Here is a 21498-nt window from a genome sequence, read left to right on the forward strand (position 1 = left end):
TTGAAAAATTTAGAAAACAATATATTTAGAAAGAGAAGAATTCTATTAGAAATTCAGGATAAGAGAAAGGAATTAGATAACTTAGAAATAGAGAAAGTTCAGAGAGATTTGATGTACAGTGGTGCCTCGCTTAACAATGTTAATTGGTTCAAAAAAAACATCGCTATGGGAAAACATCGCTATGTGAAACATCATTTCCCATAGGAATGCATTGAAAACCAGATAATCCGTTCCAATGGGAACGGATTACCATCCTTAAGTGAAAATCACCATAGGAAACATCGCTAAGCGAAATGCGGTTCCCCCATTGGAATGCATTGAAGACTATTCAATGCATTTCAATGGTTTTGACAGGTCTGTTTTCGCTATTTTTAAAGTGTCTTAAAATGTTCAAAAACCTGTTTTAAATGCTTGGAATTGTTAGTGCACCTTGTAAAACCTTTGCAAGATTAATTTGGCTTTGTTCTGACTCTTCGTTAATTTTTGGTGAATTCCCCCCCCCATTGAAATGCATTGAATAGGTTTCAATGCATTTCAATGGTTTTGACAGGTCAGTTTTCACTATTTTTAAAGTGTCTTAAAATATTTGAAACCTGCTTTAAATGCTTGGAATTGTTAGTGCACCTTGTAAAACCTTTGCAGAATTAATTTGGCTTTGTTCTGACTCTTCGTTAATTTTTGGTAAATTTCCCCCCCCCATTGGAATGCATTGAATAGGTTTGACAGCTGTAGGTTTGACATTTTAAGACACTTTTAAAATAGTGAAAACGGACATCATTAAGCGAAACAGGGGACCCAAAATGCAATTGCTATGCGAAGCATGGTCCCGAAATTGCTAAGCAAAAATTGCTCATAGAGAACATCCTTAAACGATGCAGAAAATTCCTCAAAAAAACCCATCGCTAAGCAAATTCTTCGTTAAATGAAGCAATCGCTAAGTGAGGCACCACTGTATTTAAAGAGGCACTAATAAAAACTCAAAATTATTAGCTAAAATGTGTAAAAATAAAAGAGTAAAACATTCAATACGGATAATTAAAGATAGAACAGGTAAGAATTGTAACATAATGAAAGATAAATTGAAGATTTTTCATGAATTCTTCCAGAAATTATATAAAGGAAATAATGTAATGAAAGAAAATATAGAAAATTACATTAATGAGAATTTACAAATTAAATTATTAGAAGATAAAAGAATATTAGAAGAAGAGATTAAAGAACAAGAAATTGCCAAAGTTATTAATAAATTGAAAAATAGTAAAACATGAGGCCCTGATGGATTTGGTCCAGAATATTATAAGCTCTTTAGTTCCATTTTGATACCTAAGTTAAAAAATGTTTTATAATAAAATAATGGAAGGAGAGACAATACCTGCTTCTTGGAAGCATTCTTTAACAATTCTTATTTTAAAACCCAATAAAGACCAAACAGATCCGGGATCTTATAGACCCATATCTTTAGTAAACCAAGATGCTAAGATTTTTACTGCTAAATTAGCTAATAGATTAAATAGATTTATAGCAAACTATATTAAGGAAGACCAGTGTGGTTTTATTAAGGGTAGACAAATGGATAATTTAACTAGACAAGTTTTAAACATTATATATGACATAGAAAAGGAAAAAATAAAAGCAACGTTTTTATCATTAGACATAGTTAAAGCTTTCGATTGTGTTGAATGGTCAACAATAAAACTTCTTATGGAGGGTTTGGGATTTGGCAAAAAAAATTTAGAGGGGTTACAGATCAATTATATTCAGATAGTACTTCTGCATTAATAGTTAAAGATGGTTTAACTGAAAGGATTTTTCTAGGCCAAGGTATGAGACAAGCCTGTCCACTTTCACCAATATTGTTTTGTATGGTGAAAGAATTGTTAGCTAATACGATAAATGATGAATTAATTAAAGGATTAGGAAAAAAATGATTAAGATTAATTTATTTGCTGATGACTCATTACTGACTATTAAAAAACCATTAGAAAGTATGGACAATATTAAAAAGCATTAGAAAAATTTGGGAAAACAACAGGATTAATTATTAATTGGCAAAAATCACAAATAAAGATGATTAATCATAATATACAGGAACAAGAAAGGTTTGTGAATAAATACAGTTTTAAAATGTGTAATCATATTAAATATTTAGGCATAAAATAGTTAGAAAGACTCAAAAATTAAAGGAGAAAAATTTTAATAAATTAAAAATTGATATTAAAGATAAATTGCATGATTATTCTAAATTGCAACTATCATGGTTTGAGAGAATCGCTATAACTAAAATGAAAATATTACCAAAAATTAACTTTTTATTTAGGATGCTCCCAATACAACTAGAAGAATAACATTTAAGCATTGGCAGGGATTAGTGAATGGATTTTGCAATTAAGGTAAAAAAAATCCAGAATCAATAAAATATATTGGTATAAGGCTCAAAAAAGGAGATTTAGGTATACTTAATGTAAAAAACTACTATATAGCAAATCAACTAAGATTTATTGGAGACATTACATAGAATAAAAAAAAATAATTTGGTGGGATATAGAATCTTCAGAAATAAATGGGAATGCTGAAATATACTTGTTTAATGTAGTAAAGAGAAATATAATAAATCAGTTGAAAACGCCTTTTAAAGAAATATATTAAATACCGTATTTTTTGCTCCATAAGACACACATGACCTTAAGACACACCTAATTTTTAGAGGAACACAGAAAAAAAATTCTGAACCAAATAGTGTAATAAAATGTTTAATAAACTATAACAGAATAACATTTGAAACATGTAAAGTGAACAGCAGTCAACAGTGGCATTAAGAACCATTACCATTATCATTAACAAATGGAGAGATTTAAAGGTTTGTGTACTCTAGTTTATGTACCATAAATTTGTGTACCATAAATTTAAGTCAAGTACATATAGACCATTATCAGCCAGTGATAAGACCTATACCACACTACCTATATATTACGTTTTCTTTCATCCACCTCCTCCCCATGCTTATAGAAATGTCTCAATGACAGATGAGATTGTTGTGCAACTCTGCCCAACTACAGCTCAAACCTATATTAAGTTAGAAATGGTTTGTCTGATTTGGCACTGCATTGAGAGGTCCCTTTTAGTTGTGTGTAGGATAAATAGTGGAATTAAACTATTTAACAGCTGGATTTCCTTATTTACATTAGGTTATGCAAAAGAACAGCAACACAAAGCTTAACCTGATCCCATTCACCAGCAGTAGCACATGCTCAGCATAAGACCAAATCTCGGTTTTCTGACATAATTGAACATTTATAGCATGCAAGGCACAGCAGGTTATTCAAGACAAAGCCAGGAACAATGTTCTTGGCGAGCCAAAAAAACTGAATGCAAACTATAGTAGCTGAAATCAGGAAGCAGGTACTGTAATCCAGTAAGAATGTTGACTTTCTTAATTTTCAAACTACTGTATCAGCAAATGTAGTATGTGCTACAGGCAAGAACTCTGTTCCAAAAACACTAACCAAATAACTATGCCCTGTCTCTGAGGCTTCCTGGCCCTGTTCTGATTTAGATACATCAAAGAGATACCACAACCATAAGGACTTGGAAACAACTAACAGTAAGACTGAATTTTGCTTTCCCATATATGCAGGGTTAATTTGTGATCAGCTGCCAGCCGCCAAGTTTGTGTTCTGGCTCAGAAAACACAGCTAGTTTCCTTGCTGCAACACCCTTTGGAAATACATTCTCTATTAGATGCCCAGAACTAGTTGAAAAGTTTGCAAGTCAAATTCAAATTTCCCATAGAAATGCATTGAAAATTAATTAATGCATTCTTAATGGGGGGAAAAAGGTCAGAAACTTTTTTAAAAAATTAAAAGAAAGTCACTTACCAGGTACTGTAGACTGAGCCCAGCTCTTCACAGTGCCTAACAGCCAAAAAAGAGCACTGAACAGCTAAAAGCCGGCAGGCAGCAGGCAGCCATTTTGTGCTCTTCTCCGCTCCTTCCCCCTCCACTCTCTCCACCTAACAGCTGATCGGCGCTGGTCTGAAAGGCTTCCCAGGCAACTTTTAAAGCAAAACTAGCAGCTTTTAAAGCAAGTATGCACGTTTCTACACAAGCAGGTTTCAATTCAAACGGAGCACCTTTCCACCCAAACACTAACAAGCAGCTTTTAAACTAAATTTCACATTTTAAAATGACAATATCAGTCCCAGGTCTCTCTCCCAGCTCTCTAACTGCTTGGATTAGCAAGGAAGCAGACAAGCAGCCTCTTCACTAACTGAAAGTTTGGATTTCCCACTTTCCCTGCCTTCCCCACACATTAGGTATGCTAATATCTGTGCACTGGAGGATTGTGGGAGGAAAACCAGCCCCTGATGGGGGTCCCATGGGGCACCCCAAAACACTGAGGAGCTCTCTTGACCTCTGGCGGGACTGGGGCTGTGCAGCCCTGTTCTGAGCAGGAGGTGCAGCTGGGAGTCACCATGCCTTGGGGGGGCAGGGCACAGAAGGGGGTAGGAGGTGCAGGGGCCACTCCAACTCATACCAGGCAGGGGAGATACCATGATCATAAAAGTGATTTTCCCAGGGTAAGGCTCATCCATTGCACTTCAGGTGTGTTGATTCCTGTGAGTTCCCCAAATGTGGGAAAATCAACTGCCTAATTTATGGTAGTGGGGGACTGCATTTGTGGTTTTCCCTGGTCTTTTTCAGAATCACTCTTTCCCCTTTGGTCCTTGCCTGTTTTCACTGCCCTCTGCCATTTAAATTTGCTGCCATAGGCCTGTTGGCCCTGTTAGTTTTCCAGGTGGGCTCCAGGAGGCAGATCCTGGAAAGCCAGCAGTACAGATGGCAGAGTGGTGGGGTCTAATATGGCGGCCACAGCAAGCAGCCTCTGGTGCCAGTTGAGAGGCCTCCCAGCATGGTGGTGGGAGGCTTCTGGGTGATGGTACCTGAACCCTTTTTAAAATAGTATTTGCTCCATAAGATGCACATACTTTCTCCCCCACTTTTTGGGGGGGGGGAAACTGTGTCTTATGGAGCAAAAAATACAGTACAGTGGTGCCCCGCTTAACAAGGATAATCCGTTCCAGCGAAATCACTGTAGAGCGAAATCCTCGCTAAGCGAAATAAAGAATCCAATTGAAACGCATTGAAAGCCCATTCAATGCAGTCCAATGGGCTGAAAACTCACCATCTAGCGAAGATCCTCCATGGGGTGGCCATTTTTGGTGCCTGTAAAGCAAGAAGCCATTTTACACAGTGGGTGGCCATTTTGAAGCCACCAACCAGCTGTTTTAAAAACATAGTCTAGCGAAAAAGCAGGGAACCGATTGTCGGGAAGCGAATTTTGCCTATTAAAATATCATTTTGTGATCGCAAAAGCGATTGCAAAACACTCATCATATAGCACTTTCATCATTTAATGAGGCGATTGTTAAGCGAGGCACCACTGTATATGGAATAAATATAAAGAGAAGCTATGTCCCTCAACTTCACCATTAAAACTAGTGATGGAAATAGAAAGTTTTCCTACAAACCTAAAGGGCTTAGTAGAATTGTTTAAGGATAAAAGTGTTGCAAGTTTGAAGGTCTGGATGAGTAAAATGAGATTGAAGGAGTTGATTATGGTTAAACTTCAAACTAATAAACTATCATGGTATAATTTTATTCAGTCAGACACTTGGACAAATGAATGGTTGAAAACTAATGGTAAATGTAGAGAATGTACTAAGTGCGAACAATTTCTGTCATCACATGAAGACATCCAGAAATATGCTTTGATGAAGGGAGTAGTAGAATTTATAAAATAATTTCAGAACAAGAGGAAAAAGAATGGGGAACAGAAGGTTTGAAATTAATTTGGGAAAATGATTTAAAAACAGAAATTAGAGGATTGGATAAAAATGTGGAGGATGAAAGTTTTAAAATCAATAACGATAAGAATAAAGGAAAACATTTTCAAAATCTGTTAAAGGGCCTATTTGACTCCTGTAAAAGTGAATATAATAAATTCAGCATACTCCAAAGCTTGTTGGAAATGTGATGAAGAAATTGGCACGTATTATCATATGTGGTGGAAATGCAAACTGGTTAAGAAATTTTGGAAACTGATTTTTAAGGAAATACGTGATATATGGAATGCCCTCCCAAGTGAAATTCGTCTGGCACCGACATTGATGACATTTCGGCGCCAGGTCAAAACCTTCCTGTTCCAGAAGGCTTTTAACTGAAATAACATCAACTGTGGGTCCTGATGGCAATTTTAATTGTATTTTAATCATTTAATCTTTTCTTGTAATTGAATTTTAATTGTTGTAAGCTGCCCAGAGACCTTTGGGTAGAGTGGGTGGCATATAAGTTAAATAAATAAAAATAAAATAAATCAAATAAAATATTTGGTAAAGATATTGAATTTGACGCTAAAATTGCTTTATTGTCAATTTTTGATAAGACAGACTGATAATTACTCGAAGGAATTAATTACCAACTTTATGACAAGTGCTAGAATATTAATAGCTCAGTTATGGAAAGATAAAAATTATATTAAATTAGAAGATTGGTATGGTGAAGTATGGGACATTGCATTAAACGATAAATTGACTATTGAACTTAAGATGAAAAGGGGAGAAATAAGTTCCAATAATTTTATACTATTTGGGGTAGATTTGTTGAATTAGTATTAGTGAAAGGAAAAGGGAAAGCCTCTAAACAAAAATCTATATGATTTTAGAAAGGAAGTTTCTAATAAAAATATTGTTTAAAATGGGTCCCATGGGTATGGGGTGCACGGTAGAAATTAGTGTATAACAAGCACTGTTAGTTATATTTTTGTATTTTGTATTTTTGTTTTTGTATTTGTTTTCTGTTAATAAAAAATATTTGAAAGAAAAAGAAATCATGTTATCCATGAAGTCTGAGGCCAGGGCAGGGACCAGAACTTCCACATCTATGTTGTATTTGATGTCTCCCAGTGGTGACAAAGTCCATCAGCCTCATGAGGGATAGTGCTGGGTCATGGGGAGAATGGTAAATCAGCACTAAGATGTCCTACTGGTTCACAGACACATGAAGGCACTCCAGTCCAGTGCAGGCCAAGAAGACAATCCTACTCACCTTGACAGAATTTTTTGAAACAAAGGGAACTCCTCTGACCCTCCAATCTGCCCTGATGATAGATCCTTGGAGCATTGAGTTTATATTTTAAACTGTAGTATAGAAGATACTATTTTGATAAAACACATTTATTCATTTTAGATTAAAAATACTGTCTACATATATGATTTGAAGTTTTGTGTAACAAAACTGTGGATTTTGAAATATTAACTTATCAATTTTTATATATTTTACACCAATGTATGTCTGCTATTTTGAGGTTTTTATATACATGCTTACTTGTTAAATACATTTTGGAAAAGAAGATTCATTTTTTAAACATTTAACTCATAATGTGAATCATTTCACAAGGTTAAGCTCAAAATTCTACAAGGTAGGTGTGGCAATCTCCTCTGAAGCCCCTGTTCCCCCAGGCCTTCAGGAGGTTCTCACCCTTCTTCTTTCTTTGCTGCCACCAGGTATTGCTGTCTCAATACCATTCACTCAAGGAGAATGTGTACTTTTGAAACTGAACTCATTTATTAGATCAGGGAAGTTAACATATGATTAATATTCAATAAGTAAATCACAGGTTGCTAATCACTTGTATTTGACTCAGTTTTACTTCAGCTTTAAAACTCTATTAACACTCTGTTCCATTCAGAGTTCTTACAGGTCTCTAACTCACTACCAGATCACTTTTAAGTTTCACATAGTCTCTCACTACCAGAATCTCTCCCCATCCTCTATACACCAGCCTTTACATCCAGCTCCCTCCGCCCTTAGCTCCGCCTTCTGTCCACTCATTTGCTCTTTCTTCACTGTTCCACTGTGACAGACAGGTGAGGGCAGGGCTGTTCGCTACAGTAGGCTTCAGCAGTATGTGGACTGAGAACTCCCAGAAGTACAAGCTACATTTTGAAGGGGCACAGGAAATAAAGAACAAATTGCTAACATGCACTGGATAATGGAGAAAGCCAGGGAGTTCCCGAAAAATATCTACTTCTGCTTCATTGACTATGCAAAAGCCTTTGGCTTTGTGGACCACAACAAAGATACCGTCCTGTCCCTCCAGCGCTGCCTGGGGACCGTACTGCAATGGATGCAGGAGAACGGGCTGAGGCTGAACCCGGACAAGACGGAGGTGCTAAGGGTGGACGCCCCCACAGTTGGGAGCTTGGGAAACTCCCTCTCTTTTTGGGGGGTGACCCTTCCTGCTAAGGAAGGGGTCTGCAGCTTGGGAATCTATCTCGACCCAGCGCTCACTATGGAATCCCAGGTGTCATCAGTGGTCCGAACCGCCTTCTACCATCTCAGGCGGGTAGCCCAGCTGCAGCCCTATCTCAATGTTGGGGCGCTCACCACTTTGGTACATGCGCTTGTAATCTCAAGATTAGACCACTGTAATGCACTCTACGTGGGGCTGCCTTTGAGGCTGCTGCAGAGACTTCAGGTGGTGCAGAATGCGGTGGCCAGACTCCTTAGTGGGGTGAAAAAATACCAACATATTTCTCCCACTCTGGCCGCATTGCATTGGCTGCCCATCTAATTCCGCATCGACTTCAAAGTGTGGATGCTCACGTATAAAGCCCTAAACGGTTTAGGGCCTCGATACTTGGCAGAACGCCTTCTTCCACCAAGATCTACCCGTGTCACTCGTGTGAGCCAGGAGGTGAGGCTGAGGAGCCTAACTCCGAGAGAGGCCCGGAAGGAAAAGACAAGAAATCGGGCCTTCTCGGCGGTGCCTCCTCGCCTCTGGAACAACTTACCTCCTGATATTCATGCGCCCCCCTCGCTGGGTATTTTCAAAAAGCAACTAAAAACACTGATGTTTCGGCAGGCCTTCCCCCCTAGCTAATTCTTGATTCCCCTTCTTTTCTCTCTCCTAGTGTTTAGCCCTATTGTTGAAAGTTTCTTTTATGTAATACTGCTTTTATTCATTGTTGTACCCCTTGTTGTAAGGCGCCAAGAGTAGTCTTAATCGACTAGATAGGCGGGATATAAATAAATAAATAAATAAATAAATAAATAAATAAATAAATAAATAAATAAATAAATAAATAAATAAATAAATAAATAAATAAATAGATCGATCGATCGATCGATCGATCGATAGATAGATAGATAAATAGATAAATAGATAAATAGACAAATAGATAAACAAACAAACAAACAAACAAACAAACTATGGCAAGTTCTTAAAGAAATGGGAGTGCCTGACCACCTTATCTATCTCCTGAGAAATCTATATGTGGGACAGGAAGCAACAGTTAGAACTGGATATGGAACAACTGATTGGTTCAAAATTGGGAAAGGAGTATGACAAGGCTGTATATTGTCCCCTGGCTTATTTAACTTATGTGCAGAATACATCATGCGAAAGGCAGGACTGGATGAATCTCAAGCCAGAATTAAGATTGCTGGAAGAAATATCAACAACCTCAGATATACAGATGATACAACTCTGATGGCAGAAAGGGAGGAGGAATTAAAGAACCTCTTAATGAGGGTGAAAGAGGAGAGCGCAAAACATGGTCTGAAGCTCAACATCAAAAAAACTAAGATCATGGCCACTGGTCCCATCACCTCCTGGCATATAGAAATGGAAGATATGGAGGCAGTGAGAGATTTTACTTTCTTGGGCTCCATGATCATTGCAGATGGTGATCTGCCACCCAGAATAGACTTTGGTCTAGATGGGCGGGGTACGAATTTAATAAATGAAATAAAATTTTAAAACAATGGTGATAGCAGCCATGAAATGAAAAGACACCTGCTTCTTGGGAGAAAGGCAATGACAAACCTAGACAGCATCTTAAAAAGCAGAGACATCACCTTGCCGACAAAGGTCTGTATAGTCAAAGCTATGGTTTTTCCAGTAGCGATGTACGGAAGTGAGAGCTGGACTATAAAGAAGGCTGGCCGCTGAAGGATTGATGCTTTTGAATTCTGGTGTTGGAGGCAACTCTTGAGAGTCCCCTGGACTGCAAGGAGAACAAACCTATCAATTCTAAAGGAAATCAATCCTGAATGTTCACTGGAAGAACAGATCCTGAAGCTGAGGCTCCAATACGTTGGTCATCTCATGAGAAGAGAAGACTCCCTGGAAAAGACCCTGATGTTGGGAATGTGTGAAGGCGACAACAAAGAATGAGATGGTTGGACAGTATCATCGAAGCTACCAACATGAATCTGGGAGGCAATGGAAGACTGGAGGGCCTGCCATGCTCTGGTCCATGAGGTCATGAAGAGTCAGACGTGACTTAACGACTAAACAACAACATAATATTAAGGATATATTTCCAGGGGAAAGAGTTGAATTAATATAAAAAGGGAGTGCAAAAATCTTCTGATACAAATAAATTCCTTGTCAATTGTGTGTGAAACACAACTCTCGCAGTCTCTCATAGGAAGTCTGCATAAAGGTGGAGCCCTGTGAAGACATTCAGATATTTCCTCATGAAATCTGTCAAGCCTGCAGGGCAAATATGAGAGAGAGCTGCCTTCCCTCACTGCACACTCAGGTCTTGGTGATACATGCCAAGTTGACCCTTTCATCTTCAATCAGGTCTACAATTATTTGGAACTTATTATGGATTGGCCTGGCATTCAAAAGCAAAAAGATCATAGTGGATTGTAAGGAACTGAGCTGATTACCTTACACCTGGGTGAGAGCAGGAGCACTGGAAGCCAGAATGGGTATCAATCATTAGGAACGGGTTCTCCTGCAACAGCCAGAGCTCCTACCAGAGCGTTACTTCCCTGTACCCACCCAGGATCATAGTATGTCCCCTTGCACTGTCCATACTCCTCCTTGGGAATGAATAGGCCAAACCGCACCTCCTGGTGGAAAAAACAAAAAACATCTCTTAGGCTCCTCCAAATGAAAAAGTTCCCTAAGATAAAGTCACAATTAGGAAGACGGGGCTTGTCGCGGTGCTGTCAGCAGTTCTTGGGAGTAGCTCCCTGGAAAAGCTGCAATTACCCAGCCTGGGGATCCCTCAGGAGATGGGGAAATGAAGGGGAGGCTAGGAGAAGTCTCCCTGGAGCAGTTGGTGAGCAACAGAGGAGAAGGAAGCTGGGCAGCAACCTGGTATTTCTTCCCTCTGAAGAGATCACCCGAGCACAGATTGGATATGGGAGCCATCTTTGGCAGTTAAGCTGTGAGTAACCTACCTCCTACGGAGGTATGGAGAATAAACAGATACAGTGTTGCATTGACAACAATAAAGTAAGTTGAAGCCTTTGATCTATGAATAGCCCTATAAAGTGGAAAGAGAAACTGGAGTGCAAAATATTTGGCCGAAAGAAGTGGAGAAGCAGCAAGCTTGCTTACCAGTCTGCTCTTTCAAAAGCGAAACTAACTTTCAAACTGCAGGCTGGTCAAGGCCAACAATGGTTTGATGGCTCTTGTGATTTCATTTTTGGAGTAGCCATTTGCCTGTAGGGCCCAATTCAGGTGGTCCAGTTCAGTGTTGAGAAACTGAGGTTCACAGTTCCGATTTGCACGGTCTACCAGTGTTTTGATTATGCCTCTTTTTTGCCATGGGTGGTGGTTGGAGTTTTTGCGTAGGTACCTGTCTGTGTGGGTGAGTCATCATAAGAGCCATCAAACCAAGAAAACAACACCGAACTGAAGAACAAAAACAGCCACCCACAAACAAAGTATTTCTGCCATACATCAAAGGGGTCACAGACCGCATGGGGAAACTTCTGGAAACAGTATTCAAGCCCACCACAAAAATACAACAAATGTTACAGTCAGCAAAGGATAGAAGGGACCCCCTCACCACTGCAGGAGTATACCAGATACCTTGCAGTTGTGGACAGGTATACATTGGAACCACAAAACGAAGCATCCACACCAGAATCAAAGAACATGAGAGACACTGCAGACTAAAACAACCAGAAAAATCTGCAGTAGCTGAACATGCCCTAAAACAAACTGGACATGAAATTCTATTTCAAAATACTGAAAGACTGGACAACACCAGCAATCATTATGTCAGACTGCACAGGGAAGCCATTGAAATCCACAAGCACCAACAAAACTTCAACCGGAAGGAGGAAAGTCTGAAACTCAACAAAACCTGGCTCCCAGCTCTCAAAAACACAGAGTGCAAAAGGTCAACGAACTCCACCCAGCCACAAGGTCAGGGGATTACTACACACAAAAGACCACCTAATGACACCCATCAACCACAGGGACAGATAATCTCCCCTCCTTATCAAAACAATACAGCCACAACAAAACATACTAATTAACCATCTCCTGACAGGACAATAGCCTTCTCACAAACAATCCTTCTCACAGCCATAAATACTCCACTCTCAAGCCTTACCCAGAGCACAGTTTGCTGTCCTCTGAAGATGCCGGCCACAGAGACTGGTGAAACGTTAGGAAGAACCACCTTCAGAACACGACCAAGAAGCCCGAAAAACCCACAACAACCATTAGATCCCGGCCGTGAAAGCCTTCGTGAATACAAGGAACATTTTTGCCACGGTTGTATTTTAAACTGTTGGGCGAAAAGTTGATTTATATATTATAACACCTGTGTAAAAGAGTGGAGGAATGTCCTAGGGGAGGTTTTTGATTGTGGGTTTGGTTTGCTGGTAAAACAGTGGAAATGTCTGAAAGAGCAGGAGGCATATTTGAGGGTTGGTCATTTTGTTGAAGGGTATAGGATTACTTACACAAACCCCACTCATTGAAAAGATCGAAAGGGCTTCCAAATACTAAAGTACCAAATGCCTGGGACCTTTCTTGTCCAGTCTCAAAGTCTGAGAGAAATAGTGGCATAAGTTTCAGACAAAGAATGGCAGACTACCATGCAAAATATACTAACAGCAGGATTTCAGCAATGAACGTCTTAGCCAAATAGTAGATCAGATGAAAGAGATGGCATTAGATGTCAAACAACAGTTAAAAGAAACTCCACTAACCCCAGAATTGCTTTTACTGAGCATGATACCAGACAACATAGATAAGACAAAGAGCTACCCAGTTATATATATATAGTCATTGCAACCAAAATGCTTTATGCTAAAAATTGGAAGAAAGCAGAGATACCGAAACAAGAGGAACTCATTGAGAAGATACGGGAAGCAGCAGAAATGGATATTCTTTCAGAAGTGTTGAAAGACTGTCCAATACAAAAGGCAGCTGAATGATTGGATTTATTATACAAATGACTTCAGTCCCCAGATAGTGCTAGAGTAACATAGATTTAAACTAAGATGTAACTGTAAATGGAAAGCTGGAGGGTAATCAAATTATAGAAAAGCAGAAAGTCGACTCATTATCGCAACATGAATAGATTGAATGATTGTGTACTTTGTGTTCTCCTACCCCCTAACCCTAACCCTTTTTTTCTTCCTCATACCTCCTTTTACCCTCTGTATTCCCTACCCTATTCTTAGTTGTTAAAAAATAAATAAATTAAAAAAAGATAAAGTCACAATTAAATTAACACAAGTATTAAGATCTCTATCCAATAAGAGGTTAACTGACCATTTCATGAAATAAAAAATAGTATAATAGTAATACAAGAGTGCTGGGGACAAATAAAAAACAAATAGCGACATTCGTCAAAAATCGCTGGTTTGTTTAACATTCATCCCTTCATATTAATCAATTCCAGAGACCCCAACAAATGAGAAGGGACAAGTATTTCTCCAAGTTTATTTGTCTCCCATAGGCAGAGAGGGAAGGCTAGCCTTCCTTCTCTGTCTATTGCTTTCCCATTCTGCCTATGGGCCTGCCAAACAGCTGATCAGTGGGCCCATAGGCGGACAACCCCCAAGCCGCCACCCTGCCCCCACCCCTTCTCCTTTAATCTAGGACACTGCCATCATGCACTGCCACCTGACGCTGCCACCATCCACCAATGCTCACTGCCATGGCCTGCTGTAAGGGATGCCAGCTGACCTTTGCAAAGATGGCAGCCGCAGCTTCTCTTATGGCAAGGAAGCCACAGCCACCATCTTTGCCCTTAAGGCAGGCTGTGGCTGCTGTGGATAGCTGTGGTAAGGGGCAGCAGTGGATGACAGCAGCAGAAGCCACAGTGGCTGCAGGCTCCAATGGATGGTGGCGAAGGCTGCAGCAGCAGCCTGATGGTGGCAGCCTTGGGCTATCTAACCCCCCCCCCCCGACAAACCAAGGAACCAATGTATGGTTTGTCAGTTTAAGGGGAGGAAATGTGTGGTTTGTGGCTCATCAACCTTGATGGACCACAAATCAGGATGAACCACCATTTTGACAGTTTGTCCCCATCTCAAGGAATCAAGCCACATGTGGATTCCAGATGGTGAATTAGATAGACTAGGTAGATGGCAAAGGGTAACAGAGGAAAAACAAACATACTAAATATAAAGCTGCAATGGATGAAATGAATCCAGGGTCCTCCAGAAAGTGGGTCCTCACAAGGGGCGTTGTGCCAGCAGGGGGTCAAGGTGGTAAATAAAGCAAACCACTACAGCTGGACAAGAGGTATAAATCCTAAGCCACAAGCCTCCTCATGAGTCCACACACAGAATCTCTTCAGCCCAGGTTTCCTTCCAGGTTTCACCCCAGCACTCCCTCCTCATTTCCCGAGGTAATAGATTATCCCAATACAATATGAAGTGGGGGGCATGGCCAGCACAGCTGAAATATTTTGCAGCAACATGTATTGTTTTTCCAGGCCCTCCAGCCTTCCAGTTGAAACTTCCAGGTCCTCCATTTAAAACCAGGCTGACTGCTGCCCTGCTGCCTCCTTGTCAGTCTCATTTTCTGCTGCCTCAAGGTCAGGAGCAGGAGGTGTTCCAGGGTGGTGATCAAACTGGAGCTGGCATCCCTGGCAGATCAACATGTTCACTCCAGTGCCAGGCTCTACGCTGCTAATGATGGCCCCCAACATTTCTCTTGGGAGCCAGAGGGCAGGGAGCATTCCAGGATGGAAGGTGCATAGTGAGATCAGGCTCTCCCATTAATATTTTCAACTCCACTATGGCTCCACAGCTCATTAAGAGCTAAGGGAACCACCAAACTAGACAAGCATGGAAAAGAGCCCAGAGAAAGTTATTAACAAAAGTTCTTCACTACAGTAAGGCTTGGCATCTTGTGCATAAAGGCTTCATCTAGAAGTCTGCAGGGCATAGGGTACCACCATGAGCAGATTAAATAAAATTAAACCTAGCTCCTGAAGCATCTCTCGCCAGAAACTTGACTAGCTTCCATCTAGCTGCTAGAAGCAGAAATGTTCTCTGGGTGAGGATATGTGTGTGTGAAGCTTATGTTCTTGTAACTCAGGGATTTCATCATTTTTAATCCACCCCTCCTTATTGCCAACAGTACCTGTAGCACTTTCCCCACTAATTACACTTCATTAAAAGAAAACACCACTGTTTTTCTAATAAAATATCTCTTGATTAAAACAAGTATAAGACACATGATATGCTTCCTAGTGTGAAGTGATTTTTCTGCTATATAGTCAGCTGCTAGATTTCTTATTGTTCATTGTGCATTGTGTCTCTTTGTGTGCATCCTTCAGGCTCTTTTTGTGATGGTAATATGAGATTTGTGGTCCAGTGAATCAGCAACCTGCTTGCATCCTTAAAGAGGTGTGTTCATTTCCTTGCAGGAGTGTTGACTTGAATGATAATGGCCCAGTTCCACTGCCACAATACTCCCCGTAAGTGCCATAATTTTTCTTACTGTGTATTTTGTACTACTAATTCCTCATCCATTCCTTATTTCTGCTTATATGGTCAGATGTTTTTATATCCCAAGTGTTATGTTTTGTTGTAGAGGCCACACAGAACCAGACCTACAAGACAGGTATTGCCACCTGAATGTCCTCAAGTTTCAGGTATCTGCCACATACAGTTTTGTCACTTCCTTTTTACAAGCTAAAATAATTTGAGATTTTAAAAATCCTAAGAAACCCATTGCATTTTGCTATTAGGGTACTTTTGTACCACAAAATATAAAGTGCTGGTATACTAAAAACGACCCAGACCATCTAGTGAATAAAGCATGATCGAAAAAAAAAAGCTGATATGGGTGCTTGAATAAGAAACAATACCTCTGCTAAGCAAAATTGGAATAAAAAGGAATACAACTGTTACTTGAAACCACACCACATGCATAAACAATCTATTGTTTATTAAGATAAAATGTCTTCTTTGAGAAGGGAAGAATGTGCAATCACTTCCTTTGTTGCTGGGGCAATTTCATAATTCAGGATTTCCTAAGAGAGACAGACTTCACTAGGAAATACATGGAGGACTGCTCAATCCACCATCCATATTTATATAGATTTCCAAATGATTTTGATGTGATCTGGATGAAGTGGGTATGGAAAGAAAATACGACCCCATATTGTTTTTGTTTCAGAAAGGGAAACAAAAATGGAAGCTGGAAGATAAGAACTTAGTACATGCCTGTTTTTGCAGTCTGCAGGCTGGCAGTGACACAACACCAAGGCATATTTTAGACAAAACTCTGGAATGTATCTTTCATGGTGGTTCTGAGAGGGATCACTACACATTCAAAAATGAAAACAGTGTTGAAAGCTGCTAGAACTTGAAAGTACTCTTCCTTCAAGAGTGTTTCTCATCATCCACATGTGTTCAAGGAAGAAAGCATGTTCAACGCAAGAAACTCAAACTTGTTTTTACATAATATGTGAAATGTCTTTTATTTACAACCAGAGTAATTAAATCTCTTGTGAGATTCACTGCTCAGTCCTATACATGTGTACTTGAAGTAAGTCACACTGTAAAAGGGCATAGATTTACAGCATGATTCTTCTTTATCTTGTTAAGTGCCATTCTTTGTTGGACCACTGAATCCCTTGCAATGTATTTTTTATTTTGTATTCAGTCTGCAATAACATCTGTGCATCAAAACAAACAAACAAAACAAAACAATCAAGCCTTATGTGCTTGCTATGGGGATAAATAAGTTCCAGACATGTGGATCCTCCAGATGTGATTGCCAGGTAAATGGAAGTGCAAGATCTACAATTATAATGCATTTTCATGGAAGAAAGTTGCTATGTAACTTTAAGTGAATGTCACAGTCTTGGTGCATTAACTCCCAACACTTCAATTTTAAACTTTCTTCTCTTTTCCTCCCTTGAGATGATGTGTGCCATTGTTCAGGTGGTACATTTATATGTTGTCCTCCTTGCAGTTCCTGTAGTTGTACCAAAATCAGCAGCTCCCAAGTCTCCAAAGTGGAAAAGCTGCTGGAGGAATGAAGTATGGTCTCTACTGAAGACTGAACCCCATGAGCCCAGGTGTCACATAAAGCTTCTGACTGCTTAGCTGAAAAGTGCATGAGTAGGGATGAAGAGAAGAAGCAACAGCAGCCTGGGAGCACTCTAGATGTTCAAGTCACTCAGTGCAGTAAAAGCAGCTGTTACAGGTAGCTCTCAAGGTTATTAGTGGGATTCGGTTTCCTATATATTTGCCAGGAGCAAATGAATGCTATATCAGCTGTTTATTCAGTGATGTGTGGTTGCAGAAGTCAGGCTTTGCAAATGAGGTCTCATATTTCTTTTGCTCCCCAGAAGCGTATGCATATAATTAAGATGAGAAATGTGCATTCAGGTCAGTATTAAATCTTTTCATGAACAAAAAATTACACAAGGATGCTCCTCCAATAGTTATATTCTCAGATTATTAACGAGGAGGTCTCTGAGTAACAATAGATTCAGATTTTATCTGACAGGTGCCTTCTGCAGGGGTAAAGATCTGGGGACATGAAACCTGTTTTACTTTCTATTTTCCCCATTCTTAACTTTCTTACAGGAAGAAGCAAATAAATATTTTCCCATTAGAGATAATTTTTGATGTTGTGTCAAAAAACAACACACATAAATAGACACAATTAATTTTAATTCCAAATAATTTATCTTCTTTATGCCAACTTGATCTTTTGCATGAAACAATTGTTTTATGCTTACATTTACAATGAACTTTATCAACAGGGAATTATGTTCAAGGTTAAAATGAAGAGGTAGGGGAAAACAGTGATTAAATCTAGACCTGAAGTTTCTTCCAGAAAGGAGCAAACACTGTTGCAAAAGTTCTGGGATGTGCACTGCTGGTTTTCTATTTTTATGCCATCCAGATGATGCAAATCTTGATCCACTATGTTCAGTATGCTTTCTCCTCCTTTACCATGCTTTTTTGTCTCTGCCAAAGACATGATTTTATTGTATTTTAGGTATGTGCTGTGGTAGGTGGTGGTAGAATTTAGCATTCAATTCCACATCAGAAGCGTTGAGTCAGAAGAAGCCTTTAATTGGTCTACAGCAAAAAATGCTTCTGAAATAAATGTAATCAAACGTTACTAATTCTGGGTCACTGAGAATGAAAATGATGCTCAAAATTGTTGATTGGCTCTAGTTTTCATGATATTCTATTAGGTCAGTATATACAGTGGTGCCTTGCTAGACGATTACCTCGCAAAATGACAAATTCGCTAGACAATGACTTTTTTTGAGTGATGTTGTACTTCACAAAACGGTTGTTCCTATGGGTGATTTTCACAATGTTTGGGTCCTTGCCTCTCAAGACTTTTTTTTACCTTGTTTTGAAAGATGGTTTTTCTCCCCATTGAAACACATTAATTACATAAGACCTACTTTTTTATCCCAAAAAAGTGGGGGAGAAAGTGTATGCTGCTGGCTTTCCAGGGTCTGCCTCCTAGAAAACCAGTAGCATACATTTTCTCCCTCACTTTTTGGGGATAAAAAAGTAGGTCTTACAGTATGTAATTAATGTGTTCCAATGGGGGGGGGACATCTTGCAAAGCATCACCAATGGGGCTATGGCTAGAAATTTAAATGGTAGAGGATGGTAAAAACAGCCAGAAACCAAAGGGTAAAGAGATTGTAAAAACACCAGGGAAATCACAAAGACAATTTTCGCAAGACAGTTATTCCCCCCCCCCCTTGGAATGCATTAAATAGATTTCAATGCATTCCTATGGGGAACTGCATTTCGCAAGACAATGTTTTCGCAAGACAGCGATTTCTGCGGAACAAATTAAAATCGTCTTGCAAGGCACCACTGTACAACCCCATGACTTGGGAATGGCAGAGGATAAGTGAGTTATAAAGGGAAGGGGTCTCCATTTAATGACCAAAAATACATCTTTGACTGTCGTTGTTATTTAGTCAGTTAGTCATGTCTGACTCTTCATGACCCCATGGACCAGAGCACGCCAGGCCCTCCTATCTCCCACTACCTCCAAGAGTTGTGTCAAATTCATGTTGGTTGTTTCGATTACACTGTCTAACCATCTCATCCTCTGTCATCCCCTTCTCCTCTTGCCCTCACACTTTCCCAGCATCAGGGTCTTTTCCAGGGAGTCTTGTCTTCTCATGAGATGTCCAAAGTATTGGAGCCTCAGCTTCAGGATCTGTCCTTCCAGTGAGCACTCAGGGTTGATTTCCTTTAGAATTGATAGGTTTGTTCTCCTTGCAGTCCAGGGGACTCTCAAGAGCCTCCTCCAGCACCACAATTCAAAAGCATCAATTCTTCAGTGGTCAGCTTTCTTTATGGTCCAGCTCTCACTTCCATACATCACTACAGGGAAAACTATAGCTTTGACTATGCAGACTTTTGTTGGCACGGTGATGTCTCTGCTTTTTAAGATGCTGTCAAGGTATGTCATCGCTTTTCTTCCAAGAAGCAGGTGTCTTTTCATTTCATCGCTGCTGTCACAATCTGCAGTGATCATGAAGCCTAGGAAAATAAAATCTGTCACTGCCTCCATAGCTTCCCCTTTTATTTCCCAGGACGTGATGGGCCCAGTGGCCATGATCTTAGTTTTTTTGATGTTGAGCTTCAGACCATTTTTTGCACTCTCCTCTTTCACCCTCATTACAAGGTTCCTTAATTCCTCCTCACTTTCTGCCATCAGAGTGGTGTCATCTGCATATCGGAGGTTGTTGATATTTCTTCCGGCAATCTTAATTCCGGTTTGGGATTCCTCCAGTCCAGCCTTTTGCATGGTGTATTATGCCTATAAGTTGAATAAGCAGGGGACAATATACAGCCTTGTCGTACTCCTTTCCCAATTTTGAACCAATCAGTTGTTCCATATCCAGCCACAATCAGCTCCAGGTCTTGTTTTTGCTGACTGTGTAGAGCAGCTCCATCTTTGGCTGCAGAGAATATAATCAATTTGATTTCGATATTGCCCATCTGGTGATTTCCATGTGTAGAGTCACCTCTTGTGTTGTTGAAAAAGAGTGTTTGTGATGACCAGCTTGTTCTCTTGACAAAACTCTATTAGCCTTTGCCCTGCTTCGTTTTGAACTCCAAGGCCAAACTTCCCTGTTGTTCCTTTTATCTCTTGACTCCCTACTTTAGCATTCCAATCCCCTAGAATGAGAAGAACATCTTTCTTTGGTGTCAGTTCTAGAGGTGTTGTAGATCTTCATAAAATTGGTCGGTCTCCTCAGCATTGGTGGTTGGTGTATAAACTTGGATTACTGTGATATTGAAAGGTCTGCCTTAGATTCATATTGACATCATTCTATCATTTTTGAGATTATATCCAATTACAATTTCCCCCACTCTTTTGTTGACTGTGAGGGCTACTCCATTCCTTCTACGGGATTCTTGCCCACAATAGTAGATATGATAATTATCTGAATTGAATTTACCCATTCCAAAACCAAACAAGTAGAAAAAGAAAAAGAAAAAAAAAAGAATGTATTTATGTTGGAGACTATACTTTTACTTATGTTGCTGAATATGTTTTTTAACTGTTCATTTTGAACTTTTCACCATCTTATATTTCTGACATCACTAGAAGCACTGTTTAGTAGTGCAGTGAGGCATAAACTGACTACCTAAATTTGCAGTCCTGTTGAACAATAAACCTGCTTATAATGTTGATGTGAATGAACTGACATTAGTTATAAAGAATCCAAAAGACATGTAAGTGTTCTGTCCTTCATTGTACAATCTGTTTTCTGTCAGTCTGTTCTCTGTGGCTTTTTGCACTTCAGTTAAAGTCCCAGAGAAGATGTCATAGGCTAACCTTATCCACAAAGCTTGTTTTCATATCAGGAACTACAGGCAGCCAGGCAGGAGAGAAAAAGCACAGGACTTTCTTTCCAGAAATTATTTTACCAGGACTCGGGCCACCTCATCAACAAGGTAGCAAGTAAAAAAGACATTTCTCAGGAAAAAAAGGGGCATGAAGATCAATTTTTAGGTCGGCATTAGTAAATCCTTTCAATAGTGCAGTTTACCATTTATCATATCTTGAACATGTATTAGTAGAGACTCATTCATTTAAAAGGCTGGGATCCAGACTTACTTGAGCCTTGCGTGGTGGCAAGGGTGGTGGCCCAGTATCCCTCAGTCAGTTCCAGCATCCCCAACATGGCAGCCACATGAATGC

The 21498-nt window shown here is 39.7% G+C and overlaps 1 non-coding gene across 1 annotated transcript; it reads left to right on the plus strand.

The window, feature by feature from the left end:
* The first annotated feature begins 4525 nt into the window (after nucleotides 1-4525).
* LOC140706302 (U1 spliceosomal RNA) lies at nucleotides 4526-4689 on the plus strand. Its single transcript, XR_012085942.2, has one exon. It is a non-coding gene; the product is annotated as a U1 spliceosomal RNA (small nuclear RNA).
* The last annotated feature ends 16809 nt before the right edge of the window (nucleotides 4690-21498 follow it).

This window comes from Pogona vitticeps, chromosome 3 (assembly GCF_051106095.1).
Source record: "Pogona vitticeps strain Pit_001003342236 chromosome 3, PviZW2.1, whole genome shotgun sequence".
Classification (NCBI taxonomy): Eukaryota; Metazoa; Chordata; class Lepidosauria; order Squamata; family Agamidae; genus Pogona; species Pogona vitticeps.